This window comes from Rhinatrema bivittatum, chromosome 6 (genome assembly GCF_901001135.1).
Source record: "Rhinatrema bivittatum chromosome 6, aRhiBiv1.1, whole genome shotgun sequence".
Taxonomy (NCBI): Eukaryota; Metazoa; Chordata; class Amphibia; order Gymnophiona; family Rhinatrematidae; genus Rhinatrema; species Rhinatrema bivittatum.
The window spans coordinates 291,015,123-291,031,777 of record NC_042620.1 but is presented as its reverse complement, the minus strand read 5'-3'; the positions used below and the strand labels follow the sequence as shown (position 1 = coordinate 291,031,777).

The window sequence follows — 16,655 nt, the reverse complement described above, 5'->3', positions numbered from 1 at the left end:
TATTGGTGGTTCCATATCAATCATCAGGTAAAGTCTCATGAGGATGTATTTCTGTATATATTTTGATGGCTTCAGTTTTGTTCCTGGTGGAGAGAGATCCTCATTACTAAAATTGTCCCTTCCATGTTTTCCCATTGTTTACTGCCATACCAGTCCACTCCTCATAGATAGGTTTTGGAGGCAGAGCAAACTGATTTCTCCAGTGACATCACACCACTATGTATTGGTGGTGCAGCACGGGGAGAGCCCAGAATTTTCCGAGAACAAACAGGATGATAGTCCTCACACATAGGTGACATCATCAGATGGAGCCTGATGCGGAAAACTTATGTCAAAGTTTCTAGGCACATTGAGCAGGCATAGCATGCCCTGTATCATGTGTCCATGTGGGGTCCCTCTTCAGTCTCTTTTTTTATTCTGCAGAGCTGTGAGCTTCACGGTTTGATTGAGCTGTAAAAAGATTTGGCTTTTTGCCTTGTGGAAAACTTCTATTTTGCAGTTTTTCACAGTCTTTTTCCTTCGGTCTGTAGAAGGGACCCTCTTAGTGCCTCCCCGTAATGCCCCCAGTCAGGGTTTTTGGCATTCGGGTAAGTTTCTTTTCAAGGTCGATTCCCCCCATTGTGACGGTGCCTTGGTGCCCATTTCACATTGACACCTGCTATCATTGTTCCATGTTTTTCCCCATTTGTTTCTCCCCCGTCATGGCCACGTCTGGTTTCCACCAATGCCCCCAGTGCCTGAGGATCCTGTTGATCACCGATCCTCATGATGTTTGCATGTTCTGCCTGGGGACATCGCATGATGTCCGGAATTGCAGCTTGTGTGCCCAAATGATCGGGAAGGAATGTTGGCTTCGACTTGAAAAGATGGGCCAACTCTTCGGGTTGAAAAAGTCCGAGCCATCAGCATTGGTGGCATCGGAGGACCTCTGAGCCACACTAATGGACACATGCCATCGACATCAGCGGGCCCATTGGTTCTGTCAAGGTTGCAGTTGGATAGAGTTGACTGAGACCGACCATTGTCGATCTCCTCCTCCTGCCTTGGCACTGGGGAAAGACCGGGCTGAGCATCATGGGAAGACCAAGAAGCAATGGCATCAGTCCCCATTGATGCATGGTGCTGGGTACAGGGATGCACCAGCTTTTACTGTGATGCCCATGAAGCAACCCCGTGGCAAGGAGTGCTCAACCTCCATTGATGCCCAAGGTCCATGACGGTCTCCACTGGTCCTGGTGCCAGTCGCCGATCCTCCTCCCGGGTCCAAGGAAGATGTGGCCACCCCTCCTTCCTTCCAGTAGGTGTTGGCATCGGTAATGTTCAAGGAGGAACTGGATTTGTCAAGTCCAGCTAGCAGTGGAATGGGCACTGCAAGGATTCAGTCCCACAACACCGGCATCAGAGCTGGTGCTGCCTGTCCTCATACCACTTCTGGAGAAGCTCGGTGTGCTTGTTGATGCCTTACCAAACCAGCTGGTGTCTGTTCCCTGGGCAGCACAGGTGCCCAGTGGGGCATTGAGGCTTCCCCCTACCAATACTGTGATCATTGCCAGTACCTCCAAGAAGGAACCTCCACTGAGGCCAGTTGAGACACTGAGGCCTGTAGTTCCCTTTCCAGTTCCATCGGTGCTTGCACCTCTGGACATTGGCCGAGCAGCTAGGGCCCAATCTCCTGTGATATCCAGTGAGGATGAGGGTCCCTGTGACCCCGAGGGGATGATCAGACGGAATCCTCTGAGGTTTCGGATGGGCTCCCATTGACCCTTCTCCTCCAGAGGAGTGAAGGAAGCTTCTGTCTGAGGACTTCACAGGGCTTGTCAGGGTGATGACGGAGGCCATCCCATTCTGGATGCTTGAGGTTCTTCAGATCATGGAGCCTACTAAGGAGATCGTGGCGGTCCTGGTACATGAAATCCTTACGGAGTTGATGCTGAGGGTTTGGGAACACCCACTCACATTCCTTCTGTGAATAAGAAGGCGGATGGGGTTTACCTCATCCAAAAGGCTGCCGAATTTGATAAACGTCAGCTGCCCCACCAGTCAGTGGTGGTCACATCTGCCCTTGAGGACCAAGCGCTCTTGGACACACTCCTCGGTGCCCCCGGGGAAGACCATAGGGCATTGGACGCTCTTGGATGGAAGGTGTTCTAGGGCACCATGCTTATTGCCCACATTGCTGCCTACCAGCTCTACATGAGCCAATACTCGTGGGACAAATGGAAGCAGGTGCAGGAAGTAGTTGAGCAGCTGCCTCAACAGCAGCAAAACACCCTCATGTCACTGGTGCACAAGGGTTTGGAGTGTGGAAAACACAACGTAATCTATATTCTTAATATTTTATTTTCAATTGCACCTCATCTTGAAATTTTTTATTCTTAAGTCACTTCTGTTCAGCCCGCCGAGCAGCCTTACTTTCTTTACTGGGTCAGACTCGTTTTTTTAACCCTTTTATTCACCTTTCATCGCTCCCATACTTCCCTAAAAATACTCTAATCTGTATAACTCCTTGTTTTTTTTCCTGCAGACTAGTCTCAACTTTTAATTCCTTTGTCTTTATAGGCACAGAAAACGAAATCAATACATGTTCCCTGTACATACCCGGATCAGTCCAGACCTTGGTTTTGCCTCCCTTCCAGCAGGTAGAGTCAGAGAAAAACTTGAAAGGCACCCTCACTTAACCTGGTGTGCCTCCTGCATTCCTTCAGTATTTCTCTGTCTCCAGCAGATGGAGGTGGTGCAAATCTTGCAGTCTTGCCCTGTTTCTGGGGTTTAGGCTATCCCTTGAATTTACTAAAAGTGAACTTGCTAAAAAGTGTTGAATCAATCAATCAGGTAGTGTTTCCCTATCCTCCTAGGGGGTTGTTAGATCCTGCAAGGTGTCATCCCCTCTGGTGGCAGGTTATTGGAGCTGGGGTTGGTAACCCCGCGTGGCTCCAGCCAGGTAAGGAGCTGGGGAAGAAATTACCGGTGGTCTGGTCCCTCTCTTACACCGTGCCAAGCCTTAGCATTTAAAAAAAAAAAAAAAATCAAAAATTTTGAACATTTTTCTTTTTTGGTCTGCTGCAATCCAGGACCCCTCCCCATCTGAATTGCCACATTTTTGACGAATTTCACTGCGTTTTTGCCGAATTTTGGGCCGTTTTTCCCCCTCCACGATGCTGCGGCCATCTTTGTGTGGCATGTGGAGAAATGTCCGCGCGGCTTTCCCTGGCTGGTATTTGCTATCGCTTCCTTCCTGGAGGGGAAGGCAGCTCTTTTTCTGGGTCTGCAGCATTAGCTAAGCCCCGAGGAGCTGAAAAACGATCTGCTGCCCTGGGAACCTCGGGCTGACCCATTTCCCCTCAGTGCAGGGATAGCAGCCATCTTAAATACCTTTGCTGAAGCTCAGGCAAGGGCTATGGGGACGGGAAAGCTTCCCCCAATGCTGTCACCTGTTCCTACCAGTCCTGACAATTTTGATCAGGATTTTTTCCGGGGGGACCCTGATGCCCCAGGGGAAGATGATGTTGATTCTGATTCCTTTTCTTTAGATTTTGTCCTCCTCATGCATAAAGTCTTTCTGGCTTCCAGGTCTCCACAAGGTGGTGCTTTGCCAGTGTTATCTTCGCAGGGACTGGCCCCCAAGGTACCCAAGCGCACAGATGTGTCCGGGACTCTACGGGTTGTGAAGTTAAAAGACTTCCTGACTTCAGGAGGAGCAGCCGCTCCGGAGGTTCTGGGCAGTATGGCTACAGCTGCAGTGACCTCTCCTTTCCCTCCTGCTGCGGCAGGATCGGAAGAAGAGCAGGGGAAGATGAGCAGGTGTTGACCCAAAGATGGTCCGCCTATTCCTTATTCCTGCAGTTCTTTCTGAGCTTGGGGTGGAACTCCCCCTGCAAGCTCTGCCACAGGACTCTGTGGACCCAGTTCTAGCGGGATTGAGAACTCCGACTTGAGCTTTTCCTTTCCATCCCATGCTTCAGCAGCTGATGACTAGGGAGTGGGACGCTCTGGATGCTGGTTTGCGGGTCGGCCGGGCCATGGATAGGCTGTATCCATTACTAGATGAGTCTCTGGAGCTCCTGCGGTCTCCCAGAGTGGACGCTTCAGTCTCAGCTGTTGTTAAGCAGACCACTATTCCAGTCGCGTGTTCGGCGGCTCTAAAAGATCTTCAGGATCTCAAGCTAGAAGTACTGCTTAAGTGCATCTTTGAGGTGCTGGCCCTGGGTATCCGGGCGGCGGTGTGTAGCAGTTACATGCTGCGTGCAAGCCTGTGCCCGGTCCAGCCATTGCTGACGTCTAGAGTTCTTCCTCCGGGGGAATCAGAGCAGCCGGAACACTTGGAGGCTGCGGTGGCATATGGAGCGGATGCACTATATGACCTGCTCCACACTTCCTCTCTCACCATGTCGTCGTTAGTGTCGGCAAGGTGGCTTTTGTGGCTCCGAAACTGGTCAGCAGATGTTTGCTCCAAGGCTCAACTTGGGGCTATGCCATTTAAAAGTGGTTTTTTTATTCAGTGAGGATTTGGAGCAGTTGATAAAGTCCCTGGGGGAGACAAAGTTCACAAGTTACCAGAGGACAGACCGAAACCCTCCAGAGGATTTCCATCATCCCTTGCTCGTTTTTGAGGGCAACATAGGTTGCCCTCAAAAACGCAAGCGGCCGGACAGCGACAACCAGTGGCCAGAAACCAAGCCTAACCCTTGTCCTTTCGAGACCGCAGAACCTCCTGGGAGAGTGGTTCCTCCTTTCTTGCCTCCAAGACTACACAATGAGATGGGGCCGGCCCATCCCTCGATCCCTCGGGTTGGGGGTCGCCTGTCCCGATTTTACGAGGCATGGGCCAGAATTACTTTTGATCAGTAGGTGCTAAACATAATAGAATGAGGCTATGCTTTGGAATTTGCTTGACCTCTCAGAGACTTCTACTTAATGTCCCCATGTGGTCCCCAGGTCAAACGGCAGATTGTTCGTCAGACTCTCGAACGTCTCCTGGCTCTCGGTGCTGTGAAACCGGTTCCTCCAGAACACTGGAGGACAGGGAGTACTCAACTTACTTTGTAGTTCCAAAGAAGGAGGGATCTTTCCAACCAATTTTGGATCTCAAGAAGGGTAAACAAGTCTCTCAAGGTGATGCATTTTTGCATGGAGATTTTGCATTCCATCGCGGCAGTACGCAAGGGAGAATTTCTGGCCTCTCTGGATCTGATGGAGGCATATTTATACATTCCCATTCACGAGGATCAGCAAACGTTCCTTTGCTTTATGGTCCTGGGAATGCATTATCAATTCTGCGCTGTGCTGTTCGGTCTTGCGACCCCCCCCCCCCCCCCCTCCCTCTCCCCGTATGTTCACCAAGGTCATGGTGGTTGTGGCGGTGTTCCTCCGGAGACAAGGCCTTCTGATTCATCCCTTCCTGGACGATTGGCTCATCAGAGCGAAGTCGAGGGAATGTTGCCTGGTGACCGCTTTCTTGGAATCCCTCGGATGGGTGATCAATTAGGCCAAGAGCAATTTGATTCTTTCTCAAGCATTGGAGTTTCTGGGAGCCAGGTTTAGCACTACGGTCTGGAAAGTCTTCCTCCCGACGGACCAAATGCACAAGCTGATGGGACAAGTTCGTCACTTGTTGGCTCTTTCTCTACCCAAGGCCTGGGACTACCTTCAGGTTTACGGCTCGATGGCATCTACTCTGGAGGTGGTTCCCTGGGCTTTTGCTCATATCAGACCATTGCAACAAGTGTTACTTTCCCGCTGGGATCCCAAGTTGGAGAATTTCCAATTCCCACTGCCACTCACCGATCACGCCAGGTCCAGTCTTGGGTGGTGGCTTTGCCCACACAACCTGTCTCGAGGGGTGGATTTGGAGGTCCCGACCTGGATAGTGGTGACTACAGATGCCAGTCTCTCAGACTGGGGAGCGGTTTGCCAGTATCTTTCAGTGCAGGGCAGCTGGTCCCCGTAGGATTCCGGATGGTCGATCAATCGCCTGGAGGCCAGGGCAGTTCCCTTGGCCCTGCAACTCTTTCTTCCCCAGTTGCGCCATCAGGCGGTTCAAGTCTTATCCGACAATGTGACAATGGTGGCCTGCATCAACAGTCAAGGAGGCACCAGAAGTCAAGCCGTAGCCGCCGAGGCAGAGCTGCTCATGGCTTGGGTGGAGCAACATCTGGCGATGATTGTGGTATCTCACATCGCCGGGAAGTACAACATACAAGCGGACTTTCTAAGTCGCAGGCACATAAATCCAGGAGAATGGGAGCTCTCGGACCGAGCAATGGATCTCATTTCTCGCAGGTGGGGGACCCCCCACATGGACTTGATGGCAACGCAATCCAAAGCTCCTCGCTTCTTCAGTCGCCGAAGGGATCACGGCACAGAGGGGGTCGATGTGCTAGTACTGCCCTGGCCAATGTCGGTTCTTCTTTAAGTGTTTCCTCCTTGGCCTCTAGTGGGCAAGGTGCTTTGCAGGATAGAGATCCACCCAGGGACTGTAATCCTGGTAGCTCCTGAATGGCCCCGATGCCCATGGTTCACGGACTTAATCAATCTGGCTGTGGACAGGCCTCTAGGACTCGGACATCTTCCACATCTTCTTCATCAAGGGCCTATATATTTCGACCAGGCAGATCGCTTTTGTCTAGCGGCCTGGCTTTTGAAAGGAGGAGATTAAGGAAGAAAGGATACTCTGAGGAAGTTATCACTACACTGCTGCAAGCCAGAAAAACATCTACCTCTCTCTCGTATATTAGAGTATGGAGAGTTTTTGAGACATGGTGTCGGGAGCGAGACATTCTTCCCAGACATGCTATGATTGCTCAGATGTTGGCCTTTTTGCAAAATGGTTTAGCCAAGGGCTTGTCTTTTAACTCCCTCCGGTTACAGGTGGCAGCCCTAGGCACTCTGGTTGGTAGCTCAGCAGCGTCACATCCAGATGTGGTGTGTTTCCTCAGAGGAGTACGGCATTTGAAGCCCCCTGTCCGTCCGATATGTCTGTCGTGGAGTCTTAATTTGGGTCTTCGCGTATTGTGTGATCCGCCGTTTGAACCCCTGAAAACAGTGACGTTAAAGGATCTCACCTTGAAAACGGTGTTTTTTGTGGCTATATGCTCAGCTCGCAGAATTTCTGAGTTACAGGCTCTCTCTTGTAAGGAACCTTTTTTTGAGGATCTCTGATTCGGGGGTGTCTCTTCGAACTGTTCTGTCTTTTTTGCCCAAAGTGGTCTCATCCTTTCATTTAAGCCAATCAGTTGAGCTTCTGGCTTTTCCTAATTTCCCCTTTGCCAGTTGCTTACGAATCTAAAATTAAACACTATCTCTACGCCAACGACGTACAAATCCTGATCCCAATAACCAAATTCCTCTCAAAAACACAAGTTCTGGGACAACTGTCTCCAAGATATCAACTACCTCCTCACTAACCTAAACCTGGCTCTGAACACGTCTAAGACAGAAATGCACCTTATATCTCCCAATCACAACAATAACCTTCAATCGACCCACACCAACACCCTGGTCAGCCAAGCAAGAGACCTCGGAGTTATAATTGATAACCAGTTAAATCTAAAGAAGTTCATCAACAACACAACCAAAGACTGCTTCTTCAAACTTCAGGTGCTAAAAAGACTCAAACCGCTTCTGTACTTTCAGGACTTCAGATCTGTACTCCAGGCCATTATATTTTCCAAATTAGACTACTGCAATTCCATTCTACTAGGCCTTCCCGCCTCCTCCACCAAAACGCTTCAGTTGCTTCAAATCTCGGCCGCTAGAATCTTAACAAATTCCAACAGAAGAGACCACATCACACCCATCCTAAAAAATCTGCACTGGCTCCCTGTAAGCTTTAGAATCCTACACAAGTGTCTCACCATCATTCACAAATCCATTTACAACCAGACCCCTATCGATATCCACTACCCACTCACTCTGCACACCTCTTCTAGACCCATCAGAGAAGCTTATAAGGGCTCGCTACACCCTCCCCCAGCCAAATCCACACTCCACTCATCCACCAAAGAACGAGCCTTCTCAACACCGGTGCAAATCATCTGGAATGCTATGCCTCCTGACCTTAGACAAGAACCCTGTCTACTGACGTTCAGAAAAAAACTCAAGACTTTGCTATTTCTACAAGTTTTCCCTTGATCAGGGACCTTCCCAGCTACAGTAACACTCCAAGGCCCTCTAGTCGATGCACCCCAATTCCGATATTGTACATGACTTGATATTGTTTAGTTCCAAGTTACCTCTGCCTCTGGCTCCTCTTCTTCCCAGTTCGAGTACCCCTGTTTTATTGTAACTTTTCGCTATCTTTGTTTGTTAACGTTATTTCCCCCTTGTTCCTTGTAAACCGATATATGATCTGTATTATGAATGTCGGTATAAAAAAGCACTAAATAAATAAAATAAATTTGTCAAACGATGTACAACACGCACGAGAGCTTTGGCGGTTAGATGTTCGGCGGTCCTTGTTACATTACTTGGAGGTCACAAATAGTTTCAAATCATTTATTTGTCCTATGGAGCGGTCCCAGGAAGGGTCACAAGGCGTCTAAGATGATGATTGCACGATGATTGAGAGAAGCCAATTCCTCTGCATACATTGGTAAAGGCAGACCTGTTCCTGAGGGCCTGAAGGCCCATTCTATTTGTTATCAAGCAGCTTCGTGGGCCGAATGCCAGTTGGTATTGCCTCAGGAGATTTGCAGAGCTGCTACTTGGAAGTTGCTCCACACATTTGCTCGCCACTACCGCTTGGATGTTCAGGCTCCTAGAGATTTTGGCAGTGGCGTACTGCGCGCGGGACTCGCGAAGTCCCACCCGGTTTAGGGAAGCTTTGGTACATCCCAAGGTCTGGGCTGATCTGGGTATGTATAGGGAAAATAAAATTGGTTCTTACCTGATAATTTTCGTTCCTGTAGTACCACGGATCAGTCCAGACGCCTGCCCAAAGATTAGGAGTGGGTAACAGGGGGATCTATGGAGTCCACGTGCACATATTCAGATTATGTTATTGCAGCATACTAAGAAAGAAGGATACAGGTTACATGTTTATATGTTCGTTCTTACAGTTCTGTTCTTGCTTGATTCATTGCTAGTATTATTCTGCTTTGATACTCTATATACTGAAGGGATGCAGGAGGCACACCAGGTTAAGTGAGGGTGCCTTTCATGTTTTTCTGTCTCCACCTGCTGGAAGGGAGGCATAACCCATGGTTTGGACTGATCCGTGGTACTACAGGAACGAAAATTATCAGATAAGAACCAATTTTCTTATCAGTCCATTGGACAGGCTGTACCTTAGAATGGTCACCATAGACGCCTTGACCCACTGTTCCAGCACAAACACATTATCGAGGATATATATTTATTTATTTATTTATTTATTTATTTATGTATGGCCTTTATTGTGTGTGGGTGATGGTGTTGTTAATTGTTGAAACCACACACTTCTATAGTTGTTAAAAAAAAAAAATCATCAATTTTTCCCATTCTAGGGCCATCAAAATGAAAAAAAATCTCCTAAAATCATTAAATTAGTAAACAACATATTCAACCACCAATAAAAACTCTGATAACTCCAGCAAATCAATCGCATTTGTCCTTGGGGGATGATAAACTAAACAGATGGTTTATTTGTCGATGTAACCACAATAATTTCACAACCCTTCATTGATTCAATTGTTTTTTAAAAAATAAATTTATACATGCTGTTAAACACAACTAAAACCCCTCCTCCTTTCTTAGTATCTTTTGCTTAATATATTTAATTTATCCACACTGGCATACTGCATTCAAAAGTATATTATCCACTATTCCCAACCATGTCTCAGCAATACAAAACATATCAAATCTATTATCTGATCAGCAATAATTTGAGAGTTCATTTTACTTGCTCAAACATTCAACAGTCCACATTTAAATTTCACAAGATCGTTGTTATTAATCTTTCTTTTACCTTCCATATTTACATGGTTGCAACAATTGATAACAACTAACTCCCATGATCGATAAGTCTTTACTTTTACTGACAGCTTTTCTTATAATTATATTTACCTCTTCCTTGTATAACATCAATACTAAACATTCTTTCCCAACCTCAAATTCTTCCCACTCTGTGACCGCTTAAAGGGGCAGGCTACCCCGTTTCCTGAATTGCTCTTGCTTCCACAACCAGTCTCAAGCAAGCTAAGGGGAGGTACCTGCTTTCCTCCCAGTACAGGGTTCCTTTGAGAGTCTTTATTTAATGCCTTACAATAGTAGCTGCATGCCTCTGTTGTGAGTGGATTCAAATTCTTTCCCGTTCCTGGACGACTGGTAAATGACCGTGAGCTCTTGGGTATAAGCTTTGTTTTTCCCTGCACAAGATGGCCTGTCTTCTCCAAAATTTGGACTTTTCGAGTCACTTTGTCAAGGAGTTGGATCTAGTCCCTTCTTAGAGAATGAAATCTATTAAACCATGGCTAGACACACTGCAGGAGAAAGAGTTTCTGATGATGGATCAAGCGTATATGGTAATATTGTTTATATACAAACTACTGACCTCCCAGCATGCGATACCTAGAGCAATTCTCCTTACTTCGGTACATATGGTGGCGGCTGTCGAATGTGGTTCTACTGACTCACCTTTATATCTGTTATCTACACAAGATTCTTCGCACACACTATCCACCATAATCTAGGTTTCCAAGACGAGTTACTTGAGTGGTCAAACCCTCGTGGGGTTCCAAATGGGGCACCGCTTCAAGCTCTTCCTCATTGTTTCTTGCTAATGATAGACACCTCGAAAGGGGAGGGGGCTCTCCCATGGGATCAGTTTGTTCCCAGGGTACCTGGTCTTGCGAGCAAAGCCACTGTCCAATCAATCTGCTCAAATTAAGAGCGATCAGATACATTCTAGCAAAGTTTAATTTTCTTCGAGAGAAGAGCATCTTAATTGCAGCAGCCAGGTTGCTATGTTTAGATCAGGAAACAAGGAGGCACAGAATCATAACCTCTCTACAAGGAAGCATTCAAGATTGAGGAGTGCGCATCCAGTTATCGACTTATTTTACAGGTCTGTCTTCTGGAAATCTTCAACATGCTGAGTGATCAAGTCAACAGAATATTTCTACCATGCCAATGGTCCTTGTGACGATCATCAAGCAACAAACCATTCATTTTAGGGGGTCGGCCATCGTTTGACCTATTTTTGCCAGTACAGAGCAGATAACTAGATTGATTTGTTCTTATTTATTCACAGCAATCTCTGACTGTCTTAGGGTGCTTTCCTCTTCTGTTGGGGGACAAACCTAAAGAACACTTCCACCACTACTGCTGATTGCCAGGGCAATGCAAAAGCTGCTGCATGACCATGCTCCCTTACTACTAATAGCTCCAGCATGGCCCAGACAAACATAGTTTGCATATCTTGTACAACTTTCCAGCACTGTCCCCGTATACCTGAGGACAGACCCTATGTTGTTAAGTCAAGACGAGAGAACGCTCTATCACCCAAGTCTTCTGTACCTCCATCCAATGGGTTGAATGTTGAATGCTCAGTACTTGCTCTTCTTTCCTTGTCTAGTGTGATCGAGGACTTTTTAGTTCCAAGTAGAATGCAATCCACCAGAGTGTTATTCCTTCCCATGAATTGGATATTCTACAACCCATTTTTTTGGGAGCCTAAGCATTTGCTACTTTACTTGTTGCTCCTCTCTGACTCAGGCCTGCCACACCACCAGTGAAACTGCAACTCAGTGTTACCACATTTCATATACACATTAAACCCTTATCTATTCATCCACTGATATTTGGCATTTTAAAAGGCTTGTGCTGCTTTTAGCTGTCGGCACAGCTACCTCCCCTTCCGTGGGACTTGTATGTTGTCCTTTTTCAACTCATGGGACTGCCTTTTCGGTTCTCTGTAGACAATTCTCTTCAGTTTTTGACATGGCAGGTAGCGTTCCTCACTGCAGTTAGCCCAGCTACGAGAGTCTGCAAGCTTCAAGCTCATGTCTGCTTTATGCCATACATACACATTTTCCAAGATCAGGTGGTCCTTTCCATGCTATCAAAATTTTTACCAAAGGTAGTCTTGGCTTATCCTTTTTGAGACCGCATATCCATGAAGGAGAAAGAGCCCTTCATACCTTAGATTATAAAGTGTCTTCATCTAATATAAGAAAACTCAATTGTGTTGCCAGGCTTCTCATCTTTGGTCACATGCAATAGTAACTGACTTGATTTCAAAGTTGCCTACTGTGCATTGTCCACTAGGTTAGCAGAATGTGTTCAGCACTGGTACCTCTTAGCAGGATTGCAGATAATAGACTAGGTCAAACCTACGCAGCTCAAAGCTGTGATTTCTCCTGTTGCTCATCTTAGGGGTAGTACTCTTCAAGTACATTTGCAAAGCTGGACCTTGGTCATAAGTTTACACCTTTATGTCCCATAGCTGTCTGAACAACCTCTCGAGGACCGACAGTAACTTGGGGCAAGGAGTTTTGCATAACCTGTTCTCATAGTAGTCTACCCTCCATAGAGGAGTCCAAGTTGCTTATTAAGTAATTGCTCTACTGCAGTCCTCATTTTGGGACTCCCCACATCATGGCTAATTCCACCATAAATGGTGTTTTCTGTGGATAGCAAGATGAATTAGCCATGAGATGCCCACCCTCCTCCCAGGAGAGTCTACTACCTTGCTATATATTTAGCCATAATATAGACTGAAGAGGCTGTCAAGGCAATGTCTGCCATGGGAAATCCCGCACATGCTCAGTAAAGCTCAAAGCTGTACTAGCTTGGAGAGGCTAATCTGTTCGGTGGAAGATGTCACTCACAGATTATGGCTAACTTATCCTGATGTCTGTGGAAAACACCATTTACCATAAGCAAACTTGCTTTTTCATTCGACATACAATTAATTACGGTGTGGAGTTTATTGTTGGAGGATGTAATCGTGGCAGTTAGACAGATGGGTTTTAAAAGGGTTTGGACAAGTTCCTGAAGGAAAAATCCATAAACAGTTATTAACCAGGTGACTTCAGAAAACCTGCTGCTTGCTGGAAGCAAAGAACAAGAAATTGGATCTGCTTTATGGAATGGGCCACTGTCATAAACAGAATGCTAGGCTCAATAGACCTTTTTTGGTTTATCTAGTCTGTATTTGTGTTTTTATATTTGTATATCATAGTAGCTGGATGTTCATAATTGCCTGGTTTTTTTTGTTAAGTGAGAGAACTTCCCATGGAAATTGAGCTTGAAAAAAGCAAGCTGTTTCAGTAGTATAACCTCAGCTAGATTTGAACTCTGCTGTTCAAGGATCAGTGGCACTTTCAGATATTCTCATTTTGAAAGTCTTTTGGTTTCTAAAATTGTAGAAAAAAATGCCTAGAAAGAAGAGTGCTGTTGTCCAGAAATTGGTTGCTTTGTAAATTATAAATGCTTGATCGTGGAGTACTTTGACTCTTTAAAAAAAAAAAAAAGTTAAATTTATAGATTTGGATGCCAAGAACATTATTTCCAATAACTCAAGTGTGCTGTGACCTCTCACCTACCTCCTCTCCCAGGGGGCATGCTTTTCTTGGTGATGCAACTACAGCCAGGCCATTTCTGTGAACGTTTGCTATTAAATCTGAAGAATTACTTCATTTAGTCCCAGTAATAAAGGTAGCTAAAGAGAGAAAGGGAAGCATTTGGGAATCAGAAGTCTCTTGTTCATTGCTTTGCTTCTACCCTTTTCACTGTGAGTAAGAGTTGGCAATCCAAATATTTCATCATGACCCTGTATTAAGTGAGGGAGGAAACTGGATTGGAATCTTGTCTTGTCAGGTTTAATTTTATAGCACGTGCCCATAATTGCCTTGGTAGTTACAAGTAGGAATGGACCAAGTCACTTGTTCTTTTGACTCCTGTCCCTGTAGGCATTTCTTCTTCTGAACATTTTAAGATAGCTGTGCTGGGGAGGTGAGGGATGCCAAACATAGAAATATGATGGCAGCAAAAGACCATATTGCTCATCTAGTCTGCCCATCCACCTAATTAATTTAGCTTTATAATTCCCATCACTCCCTTACAGATCCCCTGTGTTTTATCCCATGCTTTCTTGAATTCAGATGCTGTTTGGATCTCCATCACCTCCATTGGGAGGCTGTTCCATACATCTACTGTTCTGTCTGAAAAGAAATATTTCTTAGCATTACTCCTGAGTCTACTCCTTTCATTCTTATTCCATGACCTTTCGTTCTAGGTCTACTTTCATTTGAAAGAAGCCCACCTCTAAATGGAAACCTTGGAGATATTTAAATGTGTCCATCATATCTCCCCTTTCTCCCCTCTTCTGTAGGGTATATATGTTTATATCTTTGTCTGTCCTCATATGCTTTAGAATGAAGACCGCTGATCATTTGAATATCCATCCTCTGGTATGGTCTCCAAAATTGTACACAGTATTCCAAATGAGGTCTTGCCAGGGACCTATACAAGGGCAGTATCATCTCCCTTTTTCTGCTGCACTCATGCTTTTTTTTCAAACCTGCAATTGCAATGATAAAAACTTTAAAAAACTGAACTGCCCGTTGTATAATGATACGAAATACTTGGTTTGAGAAATGCCCATAGGGACTGCAATTGAAACTATTCCTGAAATGTCTATCATAAGAAAATAAGAACATGCCATCCTGGGTCAGACCAAGGGTCCATCAAGCCCAGCATCCTGTTTCCAACAGTGGCCAATCCAGGCCATAAGAACCTGGCAAGTTCCCAAAAACTAAGTCTATTCCATGTTACCATTGCTAGTAATGGCAGTGGCTATTTTCTAAGTCAACTCAATTAATAGCAGGTAATGGACTTCTCCTCCAAGAACTTATCCAATCCTTTTTTAAACACAGCTATACTAAATGCTCTAACCACATCCTCTGGCAACAAATTCCAGAGTTTAATTGTGCGTTGAGTGAAAAAGAACTTTCTCCGATTAGTTTTAAATGTGCCACACGCTAACTTCATGGAGTGCCCCCTAGTCTTTCTATTATCCGAAAGAGTAAATAACCGATTCACATCTACCCGTTCTAGACCTCTCATGATTTTAAACACCTCTATCATATCCCCCCTCAGCCATCTCTTCTCCAAGCTGAAAAGTCCTAATCTCTTTAGTCTTTCCTCATAGGGGAGCTGTTCAATTCCCCTTATCATTTTGGTAGCCCTTCTCTGTACCTTCTCCATTGCAATTATATCTTTTTTGAGATTCGGCGACCAGAATTGTACACAATATTCAAGGTGCGGTCTCACCATGGAGCGATACAGAGGCATTATGATGTTTTCCCTTTTATTCACCATTCCCTTTCTAATAATTCCCAACAATCGGTTTGCTTTTTTGAATGCCGCAGCACACTGAACCGACGATTTCAATGTGTTTTCCACTATGACGCCTAGATCTCTTTCTTTGGTTGTAGCACCTATTATGGAACCTAACATTGTGTAATTAGGGATGTGCAGACAAAAAGTTTATGTTCATAAGTCCATAAGTCGAAAAGGGGGGTCAATTTCGGTCAATATGGACATATGGAGAATTCCATAAGTTGAGTCTATGTCCATACGTGCACCGGTTCCCTAAATAAAAATTTAAACCCCTCACCCTCCTTAATCCCCCCCAAGACTTACCAAAATTCCCTGGTGGTCCAGCGGGGAGTCAGGAAGCCATTCCTCTATTCCTTTGCGAGGAGCACGTGACGTCCGCGTCCGGGAGCGGAACCGCGGTGGACCACGTGACGGCCGCGTCACGTCGGAGTGACGCGGCCATCACGTGGTCCACCGCGTTTCCGCTCCCGGACCCCTCGTTGGACACAAACGGAGCTTTTGGCCAGCTTGGGGGGGCCTCCTGACCTCCCCAAGCTGGCCAAAAGTTCCGTTTGTGTCCAACGAGGGGTCCGGGAGCGGAACCGCAGTGGACCACGTGACGGCCGTGTCACGTCGGAGTGACGCGGCCGTCACGTGGTCCACCGCGGTTCCGCTCCCGGACCCCTCGTTGGACACAAACTGAACTTTTGGCCAGCTTGGGGGGGCCTCCTGACCTCCCCAAGCTGGCCAAAAGTTCCGTTTGTGTCCAACGAGGGGTCCGGGAGCGGAACCGCGGTGGACCACGTGACGGCCGCGTCACTCCGACGTGACGCTGACGTCACGTGCTCCTCGCAAAGGAATAGAGGAATGGCTTCCTGACTCCCCGCTGGACCACCAGGGAGTTTTGGTAAGTCTTGGGGGGGATTAAGGAGGGTGAGGGGTTTAAATTTTTATTTAGGATCAACGATCGGGATTTCCAACGTATTCAACATAGCTATGTTGAATAAGTTGGAAATCCGATCGTTTTCGCCTCATCACTTTTTTAAGTTAAAAAAAAAAAAAAGTAGCGTTTTACATATAAGTTCAAAACGAATGCACACCCCTAGTAATTATAGCATGGATTATTTTTCCCTATATGCATCACCTTGCACTTATCCACATTAAATTTCATCTGCCATTTGGATGCTCAATTTTCCAGTCTCACAAGGTCTTCCTGCAATTTATCATAATCTGCTTGTTATTTAACTACTCTGAACAATTTTGTATCATCTGCAAATTTGATTCTCACTCATCGTATTTCTTTCCAGATCATTTATAAATATATTGAAAAGTAAGGGTCCCAATACAGATCCCTG

The 16,655-nt window shown here is 46.0% G+C and overlaps 1 protein-coding gene across 5 annotated transcripts in view; it reads left to right on the top strand.

Annotated features, from left to right (window-relative positions):
* Nucleotides 1–16,655, top strand: part of NUP62CL (nucleoporin 62 C-terminal like) — a 127,157-nt gene that overhangs the window by 95,907 nt on the left and 14,595 nt on the right. The gene's annotated exons all lie outside the window — the stretch shown is intronic.